The sequence below is a fragment of the Rousettus aegyptiacus genome, unplaced genomic scaffold, assembly GCF_014176215.1.
Source record: "Rousettus aegyptiacus isolate mRouAeg1 unplaced genomic scaffold, mRouAeg1.p scaffold_m13_p_7, whole genome shotgun sequence".
NCBI classification, from domain to species: domain Eukaryota; kingdom Metazoa; phylum Chordata; class Mammalia; order Chiroptera; family Pteropodidae; genus Rousettus; species Rousettus aegyptiacus.
The window spans coordinates 23800235-23824097 of NW_023416310.1; the positions used below are offsets into that span (position 1 = coordinate 23800235).

Sequence of the window (23863 nt, forward strand, 5' to 3'; positions counted from 1 at the left end):
CAATTTTTTAGGGGGTGGGGGGAGGGATTAATATTAAGTAAACTAACAAAGCTCTATCTTTCAGTAAAGAGAAAATCTGTTTCTTCTAAATAAATATATTAATTCAAATATTGGAGAAAGAATCAATTGCTCGATAATTATTTATGAGGACCTGTTTAGTAAACAATACTGTGGAAAATGACAAAGACCCTAAATATGGCTCAGTTTTTGATTCATTGCTTGTAATTTTAATGATAATGATTTACAGTCAAACATTTTATGAACTCCTAATCAATTGTATTTTTGGTTGTGTCATAGATATCATAGTTTTAAAGGTGGCAGAGATCTTGAAGAATGTTTCACTAATATTCAGCCCCAATTTTACTAAAAGTTAATTCTTTACCTGCTGGACAAGTATCCTCACTGTAAATTGCTTGCTTGATAATTTCTTTACTGAAAACCAAGTTATATAGGACGGTGACAGTATAAACACCAGAACTTTTGTAAATATTATATACATATTTAATGTGTCTCTCTATGGTATTATATCCTTTTCTGTTGCCTATATTTACACATTTTCACGTGGTTGGTGTAGAACCTCTATATTCTATAAGTACTTTAAAGTTTAGTGGCTATTTTCTTATAACTCAGCTCAACGTCATTTTCTTAAGAAAACTTTCCCTGATCACTCAGACCAGCTCAAGTCCCCTGTTACATACCCTATACTCCTAGAAATGCACTTACTATAACTGTAATGAATGACAATTATAATGAATGTAATTTCTGCTTAATATCTTGTTACTGCAGTGTAAGCTCATCAAGGGCAGCATGTTTACTCTGGTGTTTCCAGAATCTAGCATAGTATCCTGCACAAAGCAGGTACACCTAGCATATTATGACCCAGATGAGGTGTCCAAAAAACAATTGCATGAATGAATAAACTTGATAAATAATGATTGAAAACCTACTTTGTGTTTCTCTTAACTTTGTAAATTATACAATAGCCATAGTTTGATTTGGGGTCACTTTTCTTGGCCAACCTAGTATTCTTCCTCGTCTGAGATTGCCAGTTTCATATTCCAGGCCCTTAAGAATAATTCTCCTTTATTTATTTAATAAGAATCTGTTTTCACCTGTTATATGCGAAGTTGAATTTATCTTGTGAATTTCTATTGCTCTGATTGCTTGCTATCAGAGTAATTCTAATCACTTGCTAGCAGCTAGCAAGTAATTCAGGTAATTCTAAATTATTTGAGTTGAAAGTGCCCTTAAATACTATACAGTCCAGATTGTTTTGTAATAAAATATTCTTTCAGTAACTTATCTGAAAATTAGTTGTCTGACACTCTTTGGACACTTTTAATTGTTCTAAAGAAACTCACTTCTTGTCAAGGAATCTCAACTCTTTGCTGTACCTCTGAAATTATTAGAGAATTCTTTATGTTGTTCTGAATTCTTCCACCTATGGGTGTTGTCACACGCTCCATAAAACCCTCAGCTTTTGTGCGGTGGACCTTTCTGCATTGGAAGGCAGCTCTTACGTCTTCTCAAATCAACTGAAACGTCCACAGCTCCTTCCCCTGTTTGTCACTGTGGTTCTTCCCAGATGTTTTTGCCTTACTGGTCATTTGTATTTTATTAACTCTTTAGAAATGTGTTGTCTAAAGTGAGTACAGTATTCCCAGATAATCAGTTTAGTGGTTTGAACAGTGGGAATTTTGCATTATGTGAATTTTCTAAGGATCCCAGGATTCAATATTAAGTCACTGGCAGTTTGTTCTAAGATCATGATAAAAACACAATTTTCATTAGTTGGACTGTATCCATTGCCTCAGAAAAAATGAAAAGCCCAATAGTTAGTAGAGGCATAGTTATATTTCATCAATTCATTTCTCTTCACAAATGTCAATGATAATGAACCAATCAATATTGCTGTGGATTGACCTAATGGTCTGCTCTGCCTTCTCCATCTTGACAGGCTGGTAATTCAAAACAATAGAATCGTTTATGCTACAGATTTTTAAATGAATGATCAAAAAAATTTATTCAAATAATCCCTGCCAGGAAAATACACTCATGATATAAGAGAAATAACAAAGACCATGAAGGAAGGTCCTGATATCTTCTACTTCGGTCTAGCATCACAAATGGTGAAATTTATTTCAGCATGTCTCTGGTTCTGGATGCTTAATTAGATCATGTCCCTTGAAACATAATTTTGCCATAGATGAAAAGATATATCCTGTTTCTAATAAATAATTCTCATACTCCATAATGTATTTTATACACAAGCCATCCTATATTTGATTTTTAAATGTTACATTTTTTTTGGAAAACACAGAAGATAACATATCAATATGGAAAAGTTAGAAAGCATATGTAGGAAATGAGAAAATATGTCCAAAAACATCTTTTTAATTAATGAGATTTCATATTTGTGTGATCCTAATATATTGTACATAATATAATCTTCAATGGGAGTTGTAGAAATCATTTTTTGAGAAGGAGGTGGTATAAATGCATCAAATATTGTTGAAATATTCACTTTATTTTTCAATTATGTTTTCAATAAACAACATATATTGTGTGTAGGAAATATGCCAAGCTATCGGGTTGCCAATAGTGAAAAATACATATTGCCAGGCTTCCTTGAAGATGTGTCATTAGAGGTGAAACATATAGATGTAGAAATCCATGCTATGAAATACAGATTTAGCACTACTCAGATTTTCTCCTTAATATTTGCCAATTCTCAACTCTTTAAATCTATAACATATTCCCCCTAGAAATTACTTTAGTTATAGAAGATAGTTGATTGAGAGGTATATTTCACATTTCTCTCTTTTTTTATTCTCCTATGAGAAAGAGTCTAGATTGGATTTCCTTTATAAAATGAATGTCTCAGAGCTCTTAATCACCTTCTATTTTGCTTGAATAAAGTAGCATGTAAAACCTTTACTATTCTTGGAGTTTTGGAGAAGCTGAGTGGATATACTGACATAGTAGACATAGGAAATAAAGTCTATTCCTACTCACTGCTTAAAACAGAGAACCAGCAAGCAGTTCGATTGAGATACTGCCTTAGAAATTAAAAAAACAAAAAACAAAAAACAAAAACTGCCGACTCTCACTACTTTAGTGTTTACTCTGATGCCAAAGCTAGAGAAACAGGGGTGAAAGGAGCCCATTGCGGTGCCTGCTGACTCCGACTGGTTTTCCCATCGCTGTTAAATAGGCAGAGCTGGGTTGCATAACCAAGAAAGCTTAATGGTCAGCCGTGGCATTGAAACGGACACTTGTCCTTAAGTACTTTTTCATGCTTCAGTAAGTAAATTGTTAATGGACAGATAACACCATCTTAATCTCGGATACTACTTCATGGAAAAGCTGTACAATCAGTTCCAGGCAAGGAGAATTGTAAAGTAATAATAATAAGTGAGGTTAAAAAGTTTAAAGTCAGCTAACTGCATGCGTCTGGCTTTGAGTTTTGCATTAACTTTCAGATAGGAATAAGCATTTGAATAAAAGTTTAACCTTCTAAAAGCAAGAGCTATTAAAGGAGGAAAGACAGAAAACTAAAGGTCTTTGTGTATGTGTGAAATAGCACAAGATTAGATGAAATGCCAGGCTAGCCTTTGCTTTTACCACAAGGGGGACACCTTCTGTGGACAAAAATAGACTGAAAGAAAGTGAAGGCTTTTTTAAATCCATAATCCTCCTCTCCCCTCCCCCTAAGCTCACTGAGAAAGCTGGTGAAAGACTATAAATGCCAGGGAATTGCCATGAGATAGAACTTAAGAAATTTGAGTCCATTAAAATGTTCTTAGGGTTGACTCTTGCCATCTCGTTTAACAGGATGTGAATGGGCAGGCAAATTCCCTTGAAACATGATTCTCAGGGGTTTTTGTTGTTGTTGTTTTTTTTGAGAGCCTGTTCAGCACGTGGAAAAAATAAACATGTTCCCTTTCAACTGCCAAAAGGGAAGTCTCATATGACAGTGTATTTCTGAATAAAACCAACTTTTTTTCTTTTTCTTTTCTTTTCTTTTTTTTTAAGTAAAGTGACCAAAGGTTGGAGGCAAGGGAAAGGAGGGAGGAGAGAAAGAAAATCAAACATTTTTGCAATAAGCCATTAATCTCCTCACTCATATTTTCTTTTCCTCCCACCCAAATCTTTACTTTTAAAGGTTACTTAAGTTCACAGGAGTTCTTTCCTTGTGTATTTTAGTATTATATATAGTAATCTGATTTCTTTACTTGACTGGGAGTTTTCAGGACTGTGCCCATGTCTTAGAATTCTTATTATCTTCACAGGGTATCCACTCGTTGTAATATTTCAGTGAAAGTGGGAAGAGGATACATAGTGCTCTATGACTGAGCCTTCCATCTGCACCGCGGTAGATTGCAATGCTGCTTGAGACTATGGCTCTGTGATAAAGGAAAGAATATTGGGTTTGGAGTGCAAGATCTGTATCAGAATCCCACAAGATAATCATAATTATAGTAACGATCATACCCTAATGATAATAACTGTCATCGATTAAGGTGCTCAGTCTGTGTCAGGTATAGCATTAAGTGCTTGGCAAACATCTCATGTAACTGTTGCATCAATTCTGAGGTTATCGATCCCTGTTTTACAGAGAGGACACGAAGGCTTAGAAAACTAAAGCAATCGCCTAAGGTTACACAGTACTGGTAATTTATAATAGAAACAGAATTAGAAATCAGGTCTGTCTTTACAGTTTCACCATCTACAAAACAAAAGTGTAATTTACCTCAAATTTTGCTGTGCTTAAATAGGACTACATGAGCCTTGTAAACCAAAAATAAATATATAGGCAAAAAGATTTGTGTTAAGTTCAACATGACATATCTACCGTGTGCAGAATGGAAATTGGATTCTTAAAGAGGTGGGGTACAAGGCAGAGGAAAGAAGGAGGAACTTTTCTTCCCAAGGACATGGTTCCATGTTTTTTCACCAACCTATAAGTCTCTCCTCACTTTTGTGACATTCGGCATTACTCCTCTAAGATGCCAGAGCAGCTTTTTCCACTCTGCTGGTAAGAGGACTGTGGCCTATTGCTGGAAGGGGAAGTGGGAAAGAGACTCAGTTTCACTTTGGGGTTAGAACATTTTGCTTGGTGAAGGACAGGGGACAGAAAAAAGCTTGAGGGCAGAAGAACAGGCAGATTTACTTCTCTCCCTTGACAGACACAGTACTTAACTCTCAGGATTTAGTTCTCACAAAGACCATTACATAACTTCTCAACAGCCTTGCATGGGGTTGGTTTCTGAGCAGGGAAAGAATCAGAACGTTCGTTGGCAAGATTCTCCAACAGGAATAATCCCAAAACTTTAGCTAATAAAACACTTTTCTAAATCCCCGGGAGCCAATATAGTATCCTCTTATTAAAAAGTCAGTTTCTATTCTATAGCCATGCTATCCTGAACAAGATCCATCCCATCTGATCTCAGAAGCTAAGCAGGGTTGGGCCTGGTTAGTACTTGGATGGGAGACCACCTAGGAAGACCAGGTGCTGTAGGCATAAAAAGTAGAAGAGGAAGAAATTGTAAACTGACAAGGTCCTTGCAATTTGCGAGGCCAACCGAGGCTTGCCTCTCCTAAAAAAAAAAAGCTAGTTTTAAGATTTTACAGCCCAATGTGAAGTGAGGGAAGTCACCTTCACACAATGATAGACTTCTATTTTAAAAATAAATCTATTTATTTATTTGTTATTTATTGTGGTAAAATACACACAACATAAAACTTACTACCTTGACCATTTTTAGGTGTACAGTTTGGTGGCATTAAGGACAGTCACATTCTTGTGCAACTGTCAACCACTATCCATCTCCAGAATTCATTTGCAACAACATGGGTGCAACTGAAGAACTTGATGCTAAGTGAAAGAAGCCAGACACAAAAAGTCAAATATTGTATGATCTCACTTATATGTGGAACTTGAAAAAAAGAAAGAAAGAAAGAAAGAAAAAGATAAAAAGATAAAGAAGAAAAAAACTCAAAAAACAAATTCATATACAAGGAGATCAGGATTGTGGTTACCAGACACGGAGGAGTAGAGGTGGAGAATTGGAAAAAGGTGGTCCAAAGGTATAAACTTAGAGTTATAAGATAAATAAGTATGAGTACAGCATTATGACTATGGCTAACACTGCTATAAGATATACAGAAAAATTAAGAGAGTGAATCCTTACAAGTTCTCATTACAAGGCGAAAAAAAATTATTTTTCTTTTTTTATGGTGTCTATATAAGATGAGATGTAACTGAACTTATTGTGGTAATAACTTCACAATATATCTAAATCAAACTATCATGCTGTATACCTTAAATATATACAATAATATATGTTAATGGTTTCTTGATAAAACTAGGGTGGGTGGGTGGGGGGGCGAACTGCTGAATTCATTGTAACACAGAGTGGTGACTACCAGAGACTGGGAAGAGGAAGGAAAGAGGAGATAAAGAAGAAAAAAAAAAGTAATAGAAAGTGGCTGTCAGTGGCTGGGGGAAGGAGGACATGATACACTCCTAATGTTTTACATTGTGCCATCAAATCTGTGTTAAAAATAAACACACACAAACAAAAATCCATGTTTTTTCCATCACTGATCAAGAGACATTCATGAAAATTTTGATGACATTAAATATGCATAAGTTTTTCTTCCAGCAAGAAACTGGTGAAACTGTGTGGATATTTTACTTATATCCAAGGAAAATTTGCATCATTTAAACATCATCAATCACTTGGAATGTGCAATCACATATTTATGAGGGCAGATGCACTGTGCTTGACTTTAAAACATGTGGCTCATTGGAAAGCATGGAGAGATAAATTTTTTTATTTTTTTAACCTTTGATTACTGGTGGAGATTCTAAACAGAATCTTTAGTATTTCAGAAGATAATAAGTACATAAAAATTTTGTTTTGAAGTTTTCGGATCTTCATTTATTCCCTTTATATCACTTAATTGTTTCTCTAAATCTTTTGCTCATATATGGAATGCATAAACTATGCTTCTTTTAATAAATGCAGATATATTAACCTATTCAAAACTGATTAGAATTTTCTAGATACATAGTATTCCAATAAGTGTCAAGGAAACAAAGGTGAGTATCTTTTAGGTACTTAATGAATCACCAGTAAATGGAAAACCCTTATGTATACTAAAGATGCAACCTTGAATATAACATGGTAATATTTGGAGATGATTCATGGGGAGTGGGAAGGAGTCACTGGATTCACAACTACTTATCCAGATACCCAGGGATATCTAAGAATAAAACTCAAAATGAAAGACTTCTGATGTCAGTTTGGCAAAGATATTGAACACAAGGTATTAATAACATCAGTGAAAAGAAGCAAAACTTCTAAAGCACAGTGATGACTAACATCTGGTTGGAATATATGGGAAAAGATGCTAATCATATGATAGAGAAACAGAGTAAGAATATCTAAAAATCAGAAATTATGAGGAATTGGTAAGTGATATTTTCTCAAATCTGGACTTGAAAATCCTGCCATTCACTTCGCTTTCTACCAAATTTATATGTTTACAACATAAGAATGTAAAAGTAAAAAAGCAAATTGTTAAAATACGCGATTTTTATTTTGAAGCTGTAAGGCTCAAAGACGAACCAACGCAAAGAGGTTCTCTTCATATGAAAAGGGATAAGATTTCATAACATCTGTGCTTCTCTTGCACATAAAACTTAACAGTCGTGAGGGTCCTTTGGTAACCATACAATTTGAATTCTTATTTTATAGTCAGAGAAGCTTAGAACCAGAAAATGAAAATAAATTTACCAAGACCGTGGAACTGGGGATTTGGAGAGCCAGCTGGACTCCAGTTCTTCTTGCATCATAATCCAGCAACCTTTCCCATATTACTTATACCAGTGGATGACCAGTCAGTAGCTATGTTCTATCTCTGTAATGGGGTCTCCTCCTTTTTCATTCTCTTTCTCCCATTTTTTTAAACACTTGATCCTTTTTCCCTTTGTGCAGCTTTGAGAAACTTAATGTCAGATCTGATCTACCCAAATGTGTGTGCCTTCTCCCCTCTACAGGCCTCAGCAATCACTACAATCAAATATTTGAGTCATTTGGCCCAAATTCTAATAACAAAAAGATCTGACAGGTCTGGCTGCCCCACTGCCTTTTGGTGACTCATTCATTTATGTTTTAATTTCTTTTAGGTACCTGGACATCTTTGACCTCAATCCAATAGCTTTTCTGAAAAATGTTTTCAGTGCAAATACTAAAAATAAGCTCCGGATTTCAAAGAGGAAATACAAACATGAGAAATTGCTTTTGAGAGTAAATAAATTATAAATATGTACAGCCAAGTGGGGCCTAGAGATTATTTAGTTCCATCTTTCCTTTGTTTGATGTTCAAAATAGTTCATGCCATTTATTCATGAATGTAATTCATGTCAGCCATTAGCAGAGCTGGGATCAGAAGCGAGTGCTTCTGCCTTCTGTCTAATGATCATAGTTGTATTTTCTAAAGCAAACACAGAGGTAAATATGAGGGAAAATAAAGGAAAACCTTTTGACATCTATTATGTGTTTATGCTTTCCCATACGTTGTCCCATTTTGCCACTCAAACTCCAACCTCCCTACCAGTGAAGTCTATATTATTATCATTCATTTACAAATGAAAAACTGAAGCTAAAACTAAAGTGAAAATTCATACTGCTGGGAGTATGACTGGAAGTCTGGTACTAGATTTGTCAACTTGGTATTCTGTTTACCTTCAACAGCACTGTAATAAATAAAATGAAGATAAATAATGTGGGAAAGTTATATATCAATTGATACATAATTTTATAATTCTTCAAAGACACGATTTCTTCAGTGTTCATGACAAAAACTGCCGTTTTGAATGATGATTATCCAAGTCACAACACATGGTGGAGAAAATATAGATTTTAGTGCCAAGCAGACATACATTCAAATTCTGGCTATCTGCTCATAATGCATTAGCTCAACAAATGGTTGTCATAATAATAATTATTATTCTCTCTATGTCTGAAAGTAAAGCATCTTCTGAGGAACAGCATATCTTATATTAAATGTGTATGAGAAAAGAGAAGAGTCCAAGTTCAGGACAAACTCTTAAAGCACATTTTTATTTTATTTTTTTTCTAATTATGTCTCCTTGATTTTGCCTCAGATGACAATGACTAGGACAATTTATGCAAAAATGATAAACGATGTCAAGAACAAAGAGTTAGCTGTAGGAGCAAATCACAGGTGTATTGGTGAGTAAAAAACCAACATGTACAATGAGAGACTTCTTACGAGTCTATTACTCCATCATCTCATGCAACTTTTGACCATGAACTTTACAGTGAAAAGGTATTCCAATGGTTATGAAATCCAACTTCCTCATCCTTCAGAGAAAACGGAGGTCTGGCGAATATTAGTGACTTGCTATTTGTTTTGTGACAGAATTGAAACGTCAAGCCAGGACTTAGGATTTTGAACATAGTTGTTTATCTTTTAGTCTCCTCACATTGAAAGCGCCCAACCTTTACTCCTTATCATTTTTTTTTTTCTCACTGGCAGGAAATACTCTGACTCTAATAAATAGAATAATAAGAAGCCTTGGTCAAATTTTAGATGCTATCTAAATTTTTAGATGTTATCTAAATGGGATCTTCATATTGCTTTAAATAAATAGGTTATTTGACTAGGTGTACTTGGCATATCCGCTTTTATATACTGATAAAATGAGGCAGGTTTCTGGATCCAAATGGAGGCACTACTCACATGGTGTGTAGTGTTGTGTGATTAAAATAAAAGTTCTAAAAGTATTATCCAAAAGGATTTAGGAACAATCTGAAGAGAGAAAATACTGCTATAGGGCAAGAACTTCAAACACTTGGAGCCAGATCTGGATAATTTTGCTAAAAATGCTAATAGACACTTTTTGCTATCACCATGTGTTGTTTTTTTCCCTTTTAAGCAGACACACCAATATTTGATTTTTAAAAAGTTATTCTCAGAATATTTGTGAATATTGAAAGATAAAATAATTAAAAAGAGAATACTCATCTAAAAGAAAGAGATTTCAATTACCCTCTCTTCGGCATGAGTCTTTTCACTTTGAGGCTGGTAAGGTTGACAGTTTCTGAGATCGGCGAGTTTCAATGGCCTTACAATAAGTAGACTGTATATTTTGGAGTTAACCAAACACCAAAGCCACACATTCTTTAACATGCAAATGAATTATATTACAAAAATCTCTTTATAAGTTAGTCTGGAAGACCTTAGAATGTAAAAAATAAATAGGAATCTTAAAAATTAGCTTAACAGTTTGGAGCTAAGCGAGGAAGGGATAGACCCTCCCTGCTTCAGGTATGTGGAAGACAAAACAAAAAACAAAAAACATTATTCCTTCAGTACATTTTCTTCTAGTTTTTCATCCAGTGAGAATTATTTTAACTTACTCATTTAGTTATTAGATAAACATTTATGGATTACCCCCACCATACGTCAGACATTGAGCCAAGCAAGTCCTTCACATATAAAGATGGGTAAGATAAGTACATGCCCCCGAGTTGCTTAAAGTCTAACAAGGAGGCAGAAAAATACATGTTGACAATACTAGGTACTATCATGGAGATAAATGTGAGATGTAGTAGGAGTGTAAAGGGAGAATACACACCAGAATTGGATGATGGGAAAGAGAGAGTGTCACAGAGAGAATGGTTCTTAAAGTGGTAGCAGGGCTTGTTAAGTGAAGAGAGAGAGAGAGAGAGAGAGAGAGAGAGAGAGAGAGAGAGAGAGAGAGAGAGAAAACACTGAAGAAATAAGGTAAATGAACATGTAAGAAACTGGAGACATGAGCCACGCTAGACTACTGTAGTGAATCATAAGTAGTTTGGTAAAGCTGGGACAATTAACCTTTATTGGGAGATAGAGAGAGACAAGCTTAGGGCCCTAAGCAGGGCTACGATTTCAACAGTCTTTGGTACTAAGCTAATGAATTTGAACTTTTATTCTGGACATTATAGGGATTTATTAAAAGATTTTTTTACACATGAATATGACTGATCAAAATTGGGTCTCAGCAAAATCACTTTGACAACAAAATGGAGGACAGTTGTGAGTGGCGAGGCTGGTGGATGGGCATATTTTAGCATGCTATTATAATCATTGATGTAATATACCGTAAAAAGTGGTGGAAATGAATATGAGAGATATTCAGGAGGTAAGAGTTATAGGATTTGGGGACTGATTTCTTGTGGTAGGGAGACTGCAGATCAAGGAAAAAAAGTCTAAGCTGTCTTTTTGGCTTAGTTAATCGAAGAGTTAGATAAACCAGAAAAGTGAGTCAGGCGAATAATAAAAATGACAAGTTTAATTTTGAATATATTAAGTTTGAGTCAGGGGATCTCAATACTAGTTGGGTGTATTAATGGGAGGGTGGACAGTAAACATTATAATGGGAAACTAGGGTCAAGATGAAAGTGATGGTAAAACAGTACTGACTGTTTTAAATTTGTTCAGATGCTTTGCACAAGTAAATTACATTCTAATGTATGAAAACTTTTAAAAAGAGAATGCTGAATCGATCAGTAGTCTTTGAGGAACTCTGGAGATTGAAGGAGAAGCCATAAAATTGCAAATTACACAGTATTGTTTCAATGTTTAAAGTCAATTCGGCCTAACCTCGTAATATTTAATGATCTTAAATTAGCCGCACTAAAAAATTCTGTTGGCACATGAGTTCTGATCTTCATCAAAATATTTTACATAACTACACAAAAGCACTTTGGACTAAAAGGAGAAATATGGGCTGACTGATAATGCAATTAAGTGGAATCCTCACTAAACAACTGTGCTCAAAGATTGCTGACTTGGGATGGATAAAAAGTAAGCAGTGCTCTGCATGGCACTGTTCTCGGCTTTGGCCAAATACTTTGTCCAAGTATTGCATGGAGATATAAAAGCCATTCTCACTATATTTGCAATAGATGAAGAATGAAAACAGATGATGACATTTAGGATCCACAAGGACCTTAACAGATATAATTTAATAGGGGTGAGTCTTCAGGTCCTGTACCAAGAGCCCTAAAAATTACCTGCAAAGTACTTCTTGGCTGAGTTGTGGCTATCAATCTCCTCAATACATCAACTAGGTAAATAATAAAATAGGCAGACTAGTGTGCAAAGACTAGTTTTCAGGCATTAAAGTTCGCAGAAATTCTCATGCATGCTGTGAAAGAACACACTAAAGAAACTGGAGAAAGTGTGAGAGAAATGCGATAACTATTGGTCTTCAGAGACCTCAAAGGATGTAGTTGGAACAGGAATTATGTTCTCTATGATTACAAGGACTAGAACTATTACTATATAAGAGAAGTTACCTTCCTCTGTTAATCTTTGTGATGCACTTGCTCATAATGGAGTGGATAATAACTAACTTTGGAGCCAGATTTGTCCAGCTCCACTATTTAAGAGCTGTGTGACCCTGGGCGGATTTACTTAACCCCTGTCTGTCTCGTTTTTGTCATTTGAAAATGAGGAAAATAATAGGATCCAGCTTGTAAGATTATCGTTAGGATCCAATGAGTTAGTATATGTCAAAGCATGGAGAAAAGTGCCTGGTACATAGAAATTACCCTATGCATTAGCTATCGTCGTTATTAGTGGTTATAGGACCGTAGAGGGTAATTGCACTCCGCTCTCCACCAACAGGATATTAGGTAGAAAAAGAGGTTTAAAGAGATACCATTTAAGCAGGTTTTTAAAGTTGATGGATCATTTGCAATTCAGCGGTGGGAAGTTGGTGACAATTCCCAAGTGTTATGCTTGCTGGCTCACCTACACAACTCCCATCAGAGTGTATGGGAAGTCAGCTGCCCGCAATAGCCCACACTTTAGATCCCAGGTCAACTTTCTTCTTAGCTAAATGACAAGGTTAGGTATTTCTTTCATTTCTGAGCTCATCTTCTTGCCTTCACACTTTACATACTTTAGTTTTCCTTGCATGTTGCTGACTCCCGAGTCAATAGTAATTCAGAACTTTTTTTTTTTTTTTCTGGCCTACTATCTTTGACTCTGATCCCATGTCCTTACTGGGGGAGAAGAAAAAAGGCACTAAGAAACTTTATTTTCGAAAATTCCCATGTGTAAACTGAAGTCCATTGAACTGCATGAACAAAGCAAATATTAAATTTTTATGGAAAATGGGAAGAGGCTTCCTTGCATCTCCAAGAGATCAGTACAACCTTGACATTTCGGTAGCAGTCAAATCAGAGTGACACTGCGTCTAAATCGTGGTTTGGGACTCCTCCCATCACTGAGTTATCTACCCAGCAATCTAATTAACATTTATGGATCACATCTTGAAATCACACTTACTACCCATTCCACTCTATCTCTGAACCAAACCTTTCTCCTAGACTATTACTTACCATATTGAGTTCCAGGGAAGGCTGGAGTCACAAGACATTATCTCCTTGAAAAAATAAAATCTATGGGTGAATGACTTTGAAAAACACTACGTAACAAAAATAGCGTTTAGATATTCTTCAGGTAGATTAGCTTATTAAAAACTCCAAGAACTCCTCTGGTAAAAATCAGTTTACCTGGGTTTAATCTAGTAGCCCCTAGTTTATTCTTTCATAGTACTATTTTTAGTCTATAGGCCATTAATGTTATAAATCTAGTATTTGTTGAAAGAGTTTGGCAGCTCTTAATTTTAGCTGCTTTTTAAAAACACCCACTCAGTAAGCATTTATTCTTGAAAACAGCCTTTTAATTAAGGCAAGCATATGTCCCAGTTCATCTGGGACATTCCCAATTCACTGTTGTTGATCCAGTGTAATTATTAATAGTTCTTCATTTTACACTAAAAAATGTTCTAATGACCAATGATATAGACATTTGACTTGTAGGGTATCTATTATTATCACCCACTTGTTTTTCATTTGCTTACTTTTCTACACTTTATTTTCCCTACTGTAGCCAAAATAAACTTTAAAAAATATAAATTACTTCATTTCATTTCCCAGTTTATAATCCTTCAATGGATTCCTACCTGGTGTCCTTCTCTTCTATTATATGATTTCATTTTTGAAATTTTTTTGTGTCTGTTAATGTTGAATGAACATATATCTGTATGTATTGATTTTTGATATCTTACATAATAGTTTCCAGGCTCACCTTCATGGTATGATTTGGAGTAAGAGGTGAATTCAATGTTTATAATCAACCCATCGACAAGTATTTGATCAATATCTACCAAATGCTCAACTTTAATGCTGAGTTGATTTTAGAAACTGAGTTGAAAGGCACTTGAGAATTCATCTACACTTTCCTTAAAATGTGATAACTCTTCTATTTAATATTTCTAGCGACAGGGATAACAGTCTCTCAAGAAAAAACCGTTCGAATTTAATATTGCTTGCAAAGATAGAACTGCTGTTTATTGGTCACTACGTGAAACTCTTGATTAGTATTTTGCCACTTAATACCTTCAATATGGTTATTCCTGCTGTCCACAATTTGCAGAGAAGGAAACAGAGGCTTACAAAGGTGATGTTATCTGTCTAAAGTCACTCAGCCATCAATACATTGATGAGACAGAATGAAACATTGAAGAGACAGAATGAAACTCAGGCTATCTGACTCCAGGCAACCTTAGGAGTCGTAACTCTGATCACTGCTTCCACTTACTGTCTTGAATAGTCTTCTTTGCCTGGAGCTGAAATCTAAAGTTACTTATTTTATCTCTACCTGCATCAGCCCAGAATCTTTTTTTCAAGACTCTGAGAGCTTAGTATTTATTTCCCACTGAAATAGAAGGAGTCTTTTGTGGCCCTACATATCCTTTTAGTATTTTAGCTTGTGTTAGTTTCTTATTCATATATTTTGATATATTAATATATCTGATATATGATACATTACTATATCTTCTGCATAAAATCATGCACCCTCTCTCCAAAGTTCTTGACATTTAGAAAGACAAAAGGCAAAAAAAGGGGCAACGATTGTCTATTTCTTAGAACTGTTGCTATCCAAAATACACCCTTTCAAGATGGCTGTTTGATAATTTGCTAAAACAATATAAAATTTTGTTTAGCAGCTGCAGTTAAGATTCATAACGTCGCATATACTTTTTTCATCTTTCAATAAACGTGACTAGCAGCCACATAGGTTTCAGTAGTATGAAGTTAAGGAGTATGAACAATACTAAAAGATCCATATCAATCCTTTATTTCAGAGAAAAATTCTTTTGAACTATGCTGAAACTTTTACTTTTTTAAAACATAGAAACTCCCTTTCGGCAAAGATGACATCAATAAAACTTCCAAAGAAATCACCTTTTTGGGAAAAAGCAATTTTTAAAAAAATCTTCAGCTGTGCTTCTATTAACTCCCTCTGTTGAAATAAATTGGATTGATACAACTTTTTTATTGCAAAAAAGGAAGTGGTTATCAATCCTGGTTGCACATTAGAATTTCATGGGGTAGATTTTAAAAACAAATTGCCCTTGCCTGGAACCCATGAGCATATTTAGTCTCTCAGGGGTGTAGTGGGGACATCACCCATCGTAAGTGATGCTAATGTACAGTTAGAGTTGAGAATCGTGGCTCATCTCAGGGGAAGAAGTCAGCGGAACAGGAAAGACCATTTTCTCCTCAGCAGCATTAAGTGCCGTGGAAATTTGTTCCCCTTTCATTACTTTATATGCCTTAAAACTACCTTTCAAAATTCTCTGGCATGGAATTTTCTTCTAATATCTTGCTACGACACTTGAAAATATCATGTAACTTTAAGAAATTAGAAGACGTACAGCATGGACTGATCAGATTTGATCAGAAAACTAGGGGATCTGGATTCTGGAGAACCTTCACCTTCCATTGATTGACCTTGGAGAAAGAACACAGCTTCTCTGGTCTTCAAATTCCTTACCAGTACTGTCTTTTACTCTCATGCTTTCTTGAAATTTCTTGAAATTTTTAATAGTTTGTCTGGGACTACTCACTGTCTCACAGTTTTTAATAACCTGAGAGAATTTTATTTTATTTGAACCTTCTCAAGGGGATTTATTTATTTATTTATTTTTGAGTAACCAATGCTATCATTCCCTTGAAGCTTAATGATTTTTTCCTGTGGGCCAAAATTTTCCATGCCTCTGGAAAAGTAAATATCTATTTTTACTTTCATATAAATTTATCCCCAATATTCATGGATACTGTTCCCCATCAAAGCCCCTAAAAACAGTTACTCCTCCTGCTCTTTGTAACACCACCCAGGCCCGGAAGCTACCCATTCTCGCCCAGGCCCAGAAGCTGTCCAGTCTCGCCCAGTCATATAGATAGAAGCATCAAATCTGTGCTCTTAGGACAAATTTCAACTTTAGCATAGAGCATTCACTTTTTGTTCCCACATGAGACTGTCAATACAATTTTCTTCTCAAAATATGATCTCTTCAAGATTTTCTACATGTACAGTCATCACTGAATGCTTAAGAAGTCATAAGTCAAAAGGACAGGTAGTTTGACGATGTGTCAACCTTTTTTCATTGATGTTGACATACTTTATATAAAAAAAGCAGTCCGTCGTTCTTTATTACTTACATTACACTTCTTAAATTTGGTTGCTAAAGAAAAACAGGAGCAGACATTACTCATGAAGATGCACATTTGAAGTGTACTTGGCAGTAAACAAATGAGAAAATAGTAGATGATGTCATATGTACATTGCATCTGAACACAAATACTAGTGTATAATTTATAATAACCTTTACATATTGAAAATTGTCAAAACTCCTGCTGTGCCATCCTTTTGGAAAACTGGTTGGTATGTAGTATTTAATTAATTTTAAAATCATCTTTTTTGTAAGCCTGTTCTACTTTAGCTAACGTTATGACAGCTGGTCTCTGTTAGTTTAAAAAAAAAAAGGCATAGTTTATTTTTTTTTTCTAATACAGAATATTAGTATTTTTAAGGGAAGTAAAACAGCCTATTTTAGAAATGTGGAAAGGGTAAGTGTGATATGTTATTAATATAATGTGTTGTCAATGTAAATAGGCTAGACAGAAAAGGAATTATTCAATGAAAACATCCATATTTTAGTGTTATTATTTTAATAAAGATGATGTATTATTATGGAAATAAAACCACGTTTTCTTTTTCTGCCACTTTTTTTGGTATTATGGGCCATGCACAACTTGAAGGAAACCACCACAAAATTAAAGCCATTTTATCTATATCACTTAAGTGAATTGCCTTTCCCAGTTATCTAATTTATCCAGTGAACATCTTCTTGGTCAGTATTACAAACTCTTTTATTATTATTACTCTTATACTTTTTATTAATCATTTTCCATACCATCTTTTGTCATTAGAGAAGGAAAAGTCACAGTTTTTCTTTTTTTTTCCTTTCATGTTCTATCATGAGATTGAAAACTTTTAGTTAAATGAATAGTTGGTTCAAACCTCACCTGAAATATAGACACCTTATTCTCAATAAGAGAAATCTTGAATTTAAATTCTATTATCTTGTGTAAGAATTCTATTTTAATTCAATCTTACAAACACACATATATTTTATAGACATGACCTGAAATATTTTTCTCTCAACTTTGTAATTGCAGTTCTCAGATTTTGCTAGCAATTTTAAAAGAACTGCTTTAATAATCTAATTATTACAATTTGGCAATTAACTGGAGTAGCATTTCAAAGTGTAATTGATATGATTTGGCTAGGTTAAGCAGTATTCTAGAAAATAGACTGGAGGCATGTTGATACCAGTATTATTTTAGTCTTCATATCCATATGTTTTCTTTGGACCCCTGAGTCAGATGACTTCTGTTATTTTACACAATCTACCATTCCCCAAACATTCCTGATGACAAAACTACAAATATCTTTGGAAAAATTTCTCCTCAAGTCCCCAGATTTTCAGTCATTAACAAAAAAGAAAGCAGGAAAATGTTAAAGGTACTGAGAAAATTCCAGTGTTTACAGCTGGTTTCAGCAATTTCAACTTGCGCAAGACCCCATGTTTGTGAAAGCAACCCAAGAATCTTTGAACAGGATGTAATCAACCTCCGATCTGCAGAGAAACACTGCAAAAATGACTTCAGCTGCCAAAAATAATAATGTCGTTTACAAGCAGCTCTTCCTATATCTAAGGAAGAACTAGCCACACAGCAGTTTATGGTGGCTTTGGAGGAGCAAGCAAAGAAAAGGGTAAATCCTACCCACCCCACCCTAAAAGACACAGTATCAGACGGAATCCACTGGAAGCTGTGGCCCATTCCAAAGGTGCTGGCAACATCGAGGAAGTCATACTCGCAAAAATCCGAACGGTAAGTGACCCCAGACAAAGGGATTACATTTGGCAGCAATTCTGTGTTGTCACGTTCCCTCTGTAACCAAGCTGCCTTGTCTTGTGAAGGCAAAGCTGTTAAATACCTCTTAGTCGCAAGCCCCAACCCAAATTTTCCTTTTTTTCCAAATATTAACTGGCAGCTCCCCTTAAGGGACATCAAGAGCTTGGGAGGGAATATTCGCGAATGATCCTTTAGAGAACTTGTATTACAAAAGCCCTGCACCTACCTCTGTGGAGCCTGGGCTGCTCAGTCCACATGGGCTGGATGTGAAAAAAGACCCGGTGTGATGGCTTCTCCAAATTTACCAGAAAGAAAGGACCTGGGATGCTTGTCCTTTAAGTGTCTCTAAACATGGTTTGCATAGCTGGATCTCTGCTTATCTGTGCCTTTCGGCTTTCGCTTCCATACATGGATCTGTTCCCAACAGTAACTCCAAGCTGTCGAAAAGAAGCTATCTGGCAGCTCTCCGCTTCATCCAACACATGGATGATAAAAATACACATATAGAGATTCTTCCAGCCAGGCCCACTTCTCACTCCACCATCCTGCCACTATGCCTTTTTGCAAATACCCTTTCCAGACTGGCATTTCTCCTCTCCAGACATTTAAAACTACCGGTTTGTACCTGCTTCCCACATAGTTTTTGGGGTGTGGATTTGCTTAGCTTTATGAAAACAGAAGTATAATAAAGTTCCGGGGTCTTCATTCTTAAAAATTTTAGCAATAAGATATGTATGGGACCTGAGAAGTGTTAGTGAATGAATGAACATGTAAATGAATGGCCGAACAAATAAATAACATTGTATGTCAATGAATACATACATAATATATTTATTTAATTGAGAATAGTTGTTAACACTCTGGATTCTTTGTCTTAAAGGATAAGGTAGCAGCGGAAGGTCAAAGTAATCAAAATCTCTAAGATTTGGAGAGACCAGGTTCTTATTTCAATAGTGTCTCATTTAGGATATTTTAGCAGTTCTACTAAGCTATCATTTAGTATATGGTTTAAGATTTAGAAAACATTTTATTATAAAAAAAAATGTAAACCTGAATAGAATACTGATTGCCACTTTTGTTAAACATCAGTGGTACTTTAAATGACATAACCGTGACCTAAATTTTAAGGTGGGGCGTGGGGGAGGGTGATAAATCCTGCTCTTCATAGTAGAGAGGTGAGAGGTACTCTCAGCAGTTGGCCAAACCCAGCTTAGATTTCCTGTGCCTTAGAAATTAAGCTTCTCAGTTTTTAAATCTTTTTTAGTTTGTTGTTATTCTTGTGTAACAAGAGGTCAGAATATTGAGAGAGAGAGAGAGAGAGAGAGAGAGAGAGAGAGAGAGAGAGAGAGAGAGAGAGAGATTTCCAAATACATCTTTTCATTGTTTAGTTTTTTCCTGAAATCATATTATAACTCTTCTAGAGTCCTTTGTTTGCAGAAGAAAAAAAGAAATTTGAGGCAGACGGGCATAATTCTGTTTGGTGTATTTAAATAGAACTAGTTTGCTTAAAAAATGCCAGAGGAAGAAAAGAAGGGGTAGACAAAACAAGACTGGCAAAATGGTAATTATTGCAGGTGGTCGATAGGGAGTTTATTACATTATCCTCTCTACTTTTTGTATATTTTAACACTTCTATAAAAGAAATAAAAAAAGAAAGAGAGAAGAGTACAAAACAAACATATAACTAGCAGGTTTGAGGACTTCTAGATTTTAGTAATCTCTGTCAAAAGCACTTAGGTAAGATTGTGTTTTTTTAATTCAAAATTTTCTGACATTCCAACCTCTTTCTCTCTACCTCCATTCAGATATATATATGTGTATATATATATATTCATATTCTACATAATAATATACTGTTATATATCATTTATATAATATATATTATAATATATAATATCTACATTATAACTTTAGCAATAATATATTCTACATAATTCATATCTAATGAAAACATATATGTTATTTGAAAAGCTGACCAAATGCAGCTCAGCGATGGACATAGTAGATAATTACCTTACCCAGGAATATTTAATACCCTTTTATCTCTTGCCTGTTTCTGTTTTAGAAATCTAAAAGCAAAACTCTTTCTTATTGTACCTAGCTGCGGGGGATGACCATATAACGCAGTTTTGGTCAAGCAGGTGTAATAAGTCCCTTGGCTGGGACTTCAGGAAAGCTTTTATTTATCTGTTAAACAGGGATAGGCTCAGCTTCTGCCCCTCTTGTCCCTGTACCCCTTCCACCTTTTACGAGAGTACAAAATTGAAGCCCCAAACTGTAGCAGCCATTTGGTGATCAGGAGGGGACCAGCAGGAGGACAAAGGGTTTTGGGGTTAGGAATGTGGACCAGTTGGTTCTTGTCAGCATCACTGACTTGCTGTTGCAACCCTGAACTACTTACCTCTGGACTTCCTGTCAGGTGAGAAAAAGAAAACTATACTACAAAAAGTGGATTTTAGATTGTGAGCTGGAGACTTGAATTAAAAAACCATGCTCTGGTCCCGGCTCTGTTACTTACTAGCTATGTGACATTGGTCATGTCACAGAGTTTTATTTTCTTCTCTGTCAGTCAAGAGAACACTTGGCCTTCTTAGAATTATCCTCAGTTAATGTGTGCTCTAGATCCTCATAAATCGTAGGGGGTTATATCAATGTAAGGTACTGTTTATTTAATACACAGGCAGTTGACATATAGGATGCACAGTGACTCTACAGTTACACATAACGGGAATGAGGCGTCTGCTTTCTGTTCAAAAAAGAATTTGTAGACACGTTGACTGGCTTAATTTAAAACCTCTTGGGAATTCTGCTCTGAAGTTAGGAGCATCCAAGGTATGAAAAGCTTGTATGTTCCAAAATCTGTTTGCCTATTTTGGGTCAGCCAAACTGAGCTGGCACGTTCTTGGTAAGGCTTGCTGTGGAAGTGAGCCAGCTTCCTGCCTTACCTTGGGTAATCAGTATCCTCTGTTAGGGAGATCTTTTCACCTCTAGAGGATGCTGTGGGGGTGTGTACAGGAAAAGACCTCCTGATAAAGAGGTTAAACGCCTATCATGCTTCCAAGAAAAGAAGTTAAATTGGTCTCCTTTGAACCTTGTAGACGTAGAAGTCAAGATTTAATGTACGGACATTGGTCTGCCTAAATCCATGGACAAGGGTAGAGTACAGTGCCTCTGGGCAAGCTGTTTCACTGTGGTCACTTGGCACAGGCTCTGCTTTTCAATGGAATGCTCTGCACCTCCACCCAAAAGTATGTACACACATACATGCACACCACCTCTGTCTGCCAGCAGCATATATCCTCGGCCTTTTAAGATTTAGCTCAGTGTCTCTTCCTTTCTGAAGTCTTTTCTTACCTCCCACCCAGGTGTTCTAAAGCACAGCTGGCATGTTATTATAGTTTGTTCCTACCTGTCTGCCCTTGGCATTAGACTGTGAGCTCCTGGAGGACAGGGGCATAGTGTTATTTGCTTTTGTGTCATCAACATCCATTATAGTCCCATAGTAAGCAAAGCTTAACAAGTTTGTTGAATAATTAAATGCATTGATAAATGAGTAGAAAATGGGTAAATGGTAGTTAACGGTCAACTAGTATCATTAGCCTGGCAGCCCTCCCTACGAGGTAGGGTATAAGAATCTCAAATACCCAACTACTCGTGTAGGTAGAGACTGTCAACTCAGCAGAGAGAGAACACAGAGCGTCCAAAAATGTTGACATCGCCCTGATTTAGCCAGGTAGATCCTCTAATGTTTCCAGTTACCCAGCTCAGTGGTCCACTGCATTAGCATAGGTCACATCGGGTGGGTACCTGACACCAACTATTAGTATTAAAGAGGGACAAAGATCGTAACTTTTTAAAAGATCACCAATATTCAATTTTGGTGATTTAAAAAAAATGTTTCTTCTTTTGTCTAACGATATGGGAGGAATCTTTTGTGAAAGACCTGTTAAGGTTCACAGCAAGTTTTCAAAGGATTTGAATGCAAATGAATAAAAACGTGTCTATCCTACCTTGCAAGACTAGAAATGAGAAAAAGAGATTGAACATGGTTTTTGAAGAATCAGCTCACATATCACCTTTTCTAAGTAGATTTTCTTGACCTGTTTTCGGCACCACTATTGACGTAGTAATTAAATTAGTCTCAGTTGCACTCCCTTAGCAAAATGTTCAGATTTCTTCTTTTTAACACCTTTGTTGAGATATAATTCACGTGTCGTATAAATCACTGAGTCAAAGTGTACAATTCAGTGGTTTCTAGTATATTCACAGATATGTGTGACCATCACCACGATCAATTTTAAAACATTGTTTTCACTTCCCTATGCCTCTATCCTCCCCTGCTCTAAGTAACCACTAATTAACTTTCTGTCTCTATGGATGTGGACTTTCACATGACTGGAATCATATAATATGTGGTATTTTGTGACTGGCTTTTTTCACTTAGCATAACGTTTTCAAAGTTCACCCATTTGTAGCAAGAATCAGTACTTCATTCCCCTTTATGGCCAAATAACATTTCATCATATAGCTCTACCATATATTATTTATCCATTTATTCATTAATGGACATTTGAATGATTTCCATCTTTTGGCTATTATGAACAATGTTATAAACATTGGTATAGAGGTTTTTGTGTGGACATTTGTTTTCATTTCTCTAGGGTATGTACCTAGGAACAGAATTATAATAATTCTGTTTAATCATTTAAGGAAGTGTTTTCCAAAACAACTGCACAACAGGGTTCCATTTCTCTATATGCTTGTTAGTTATCTTGGTGTTTGTGAAATGGTATCTCATTATGGTTTCGATGTGCATTCCCTGATAACTAATGATGTGGAATAGTTTTTTATATGCTTATTATTTGTACATCTTCCTTGGAAAAAAAATTTATTCAGATTCTTTGCCCATTTTTTAATTGGGTTATTTGTCTTTTAATTATTGAGTTATAAATATCTCTTATACATTCTAGATATAACTCCCTTATCAGATATATAATTTGCAAATATATTCTTGCATTCTGTAGATCGTCTTTATTTTCTTGATGGTATTCTTTGAAGTATAAAATTTTTAAATGTTGATGAAGTTCAATTGATTTATTGTTTTCTTTTGTTGCTCAAATTTTGGTATCACATCTAAGAATCTTGTGACGAATTTGAGGTCATGAAGCTTTGTCTTTATGTTTTCTTCTAAGAGTTTTTTTAGTTTTAGCTTTTACATTTAGGTCTTTCAACCAGTTAAAGTTAACTTTTCCATGTGAAATGAACTTCATTTCATATCTAGATATCCATTTGTCCCAGTTTGTTGAAAAGACTATTCTTTCTTATCAAATAGTCTTGGTACTCTTGTTGAACATCAGTTGACCTTAGATGTACAGGTTTATTTCTGGAGTCTCAATTTTTTCCTATTGATTGATATGTCTCCTTGTACCAGTAACACAATGTCTTCAGTACATTATTTTGCAGTAGTTTTGATATCAGGATGTGTGAGTCTTTCTACTCTA

General features: G+C 35.4%; 1 protein-coding gene, 1 long non-coding RNA gene and 1 pseudogene across 6 annotated transcripts in view; 2 read left to right on the forward strand and 1 right to left on the reverse strand.

Moving 5' to 3' along the window:
• SLC8A1 (solute carrier family 8 member A1) overlaps window positions 1-18785 on the reverse strand; it is a 338333-nt gene extending 319548 nt beyond the window's left edge. For 2 of the 3 annotated variants that reach the window (XM_016141927.2, XM_016141925.2), the window contains exon 1: window positions 18589-18785. The gene's annotated coding sequence lies outside the window, so the exon portion shown is untranslated. The remainder of the gene's footprint in view (window positions 1-18588) is intronic. The other variant, XM_016141944.2, reaches the window with a different exon arrangement.
• Window positions 5406-5524, forward strand: LOC118606163 (annotated as a pseudogene).
• Window positions 17849-23863, forward strand: part of LOC107509447 — a 51346-nt gene continuing 45331 nt past the window's right edge. For all 3 annotated transcript variants that reach the window (XR_004952202.1, XR_004952201.1, XR_001596545.2), the window contains exon 1: window positions 17849-18338. This is a non-coding gene — a long non-coding RNA (uncharacterized LOC107509447). The remainder of the gene's footprint in view (window positions 18339-23863) is intronic.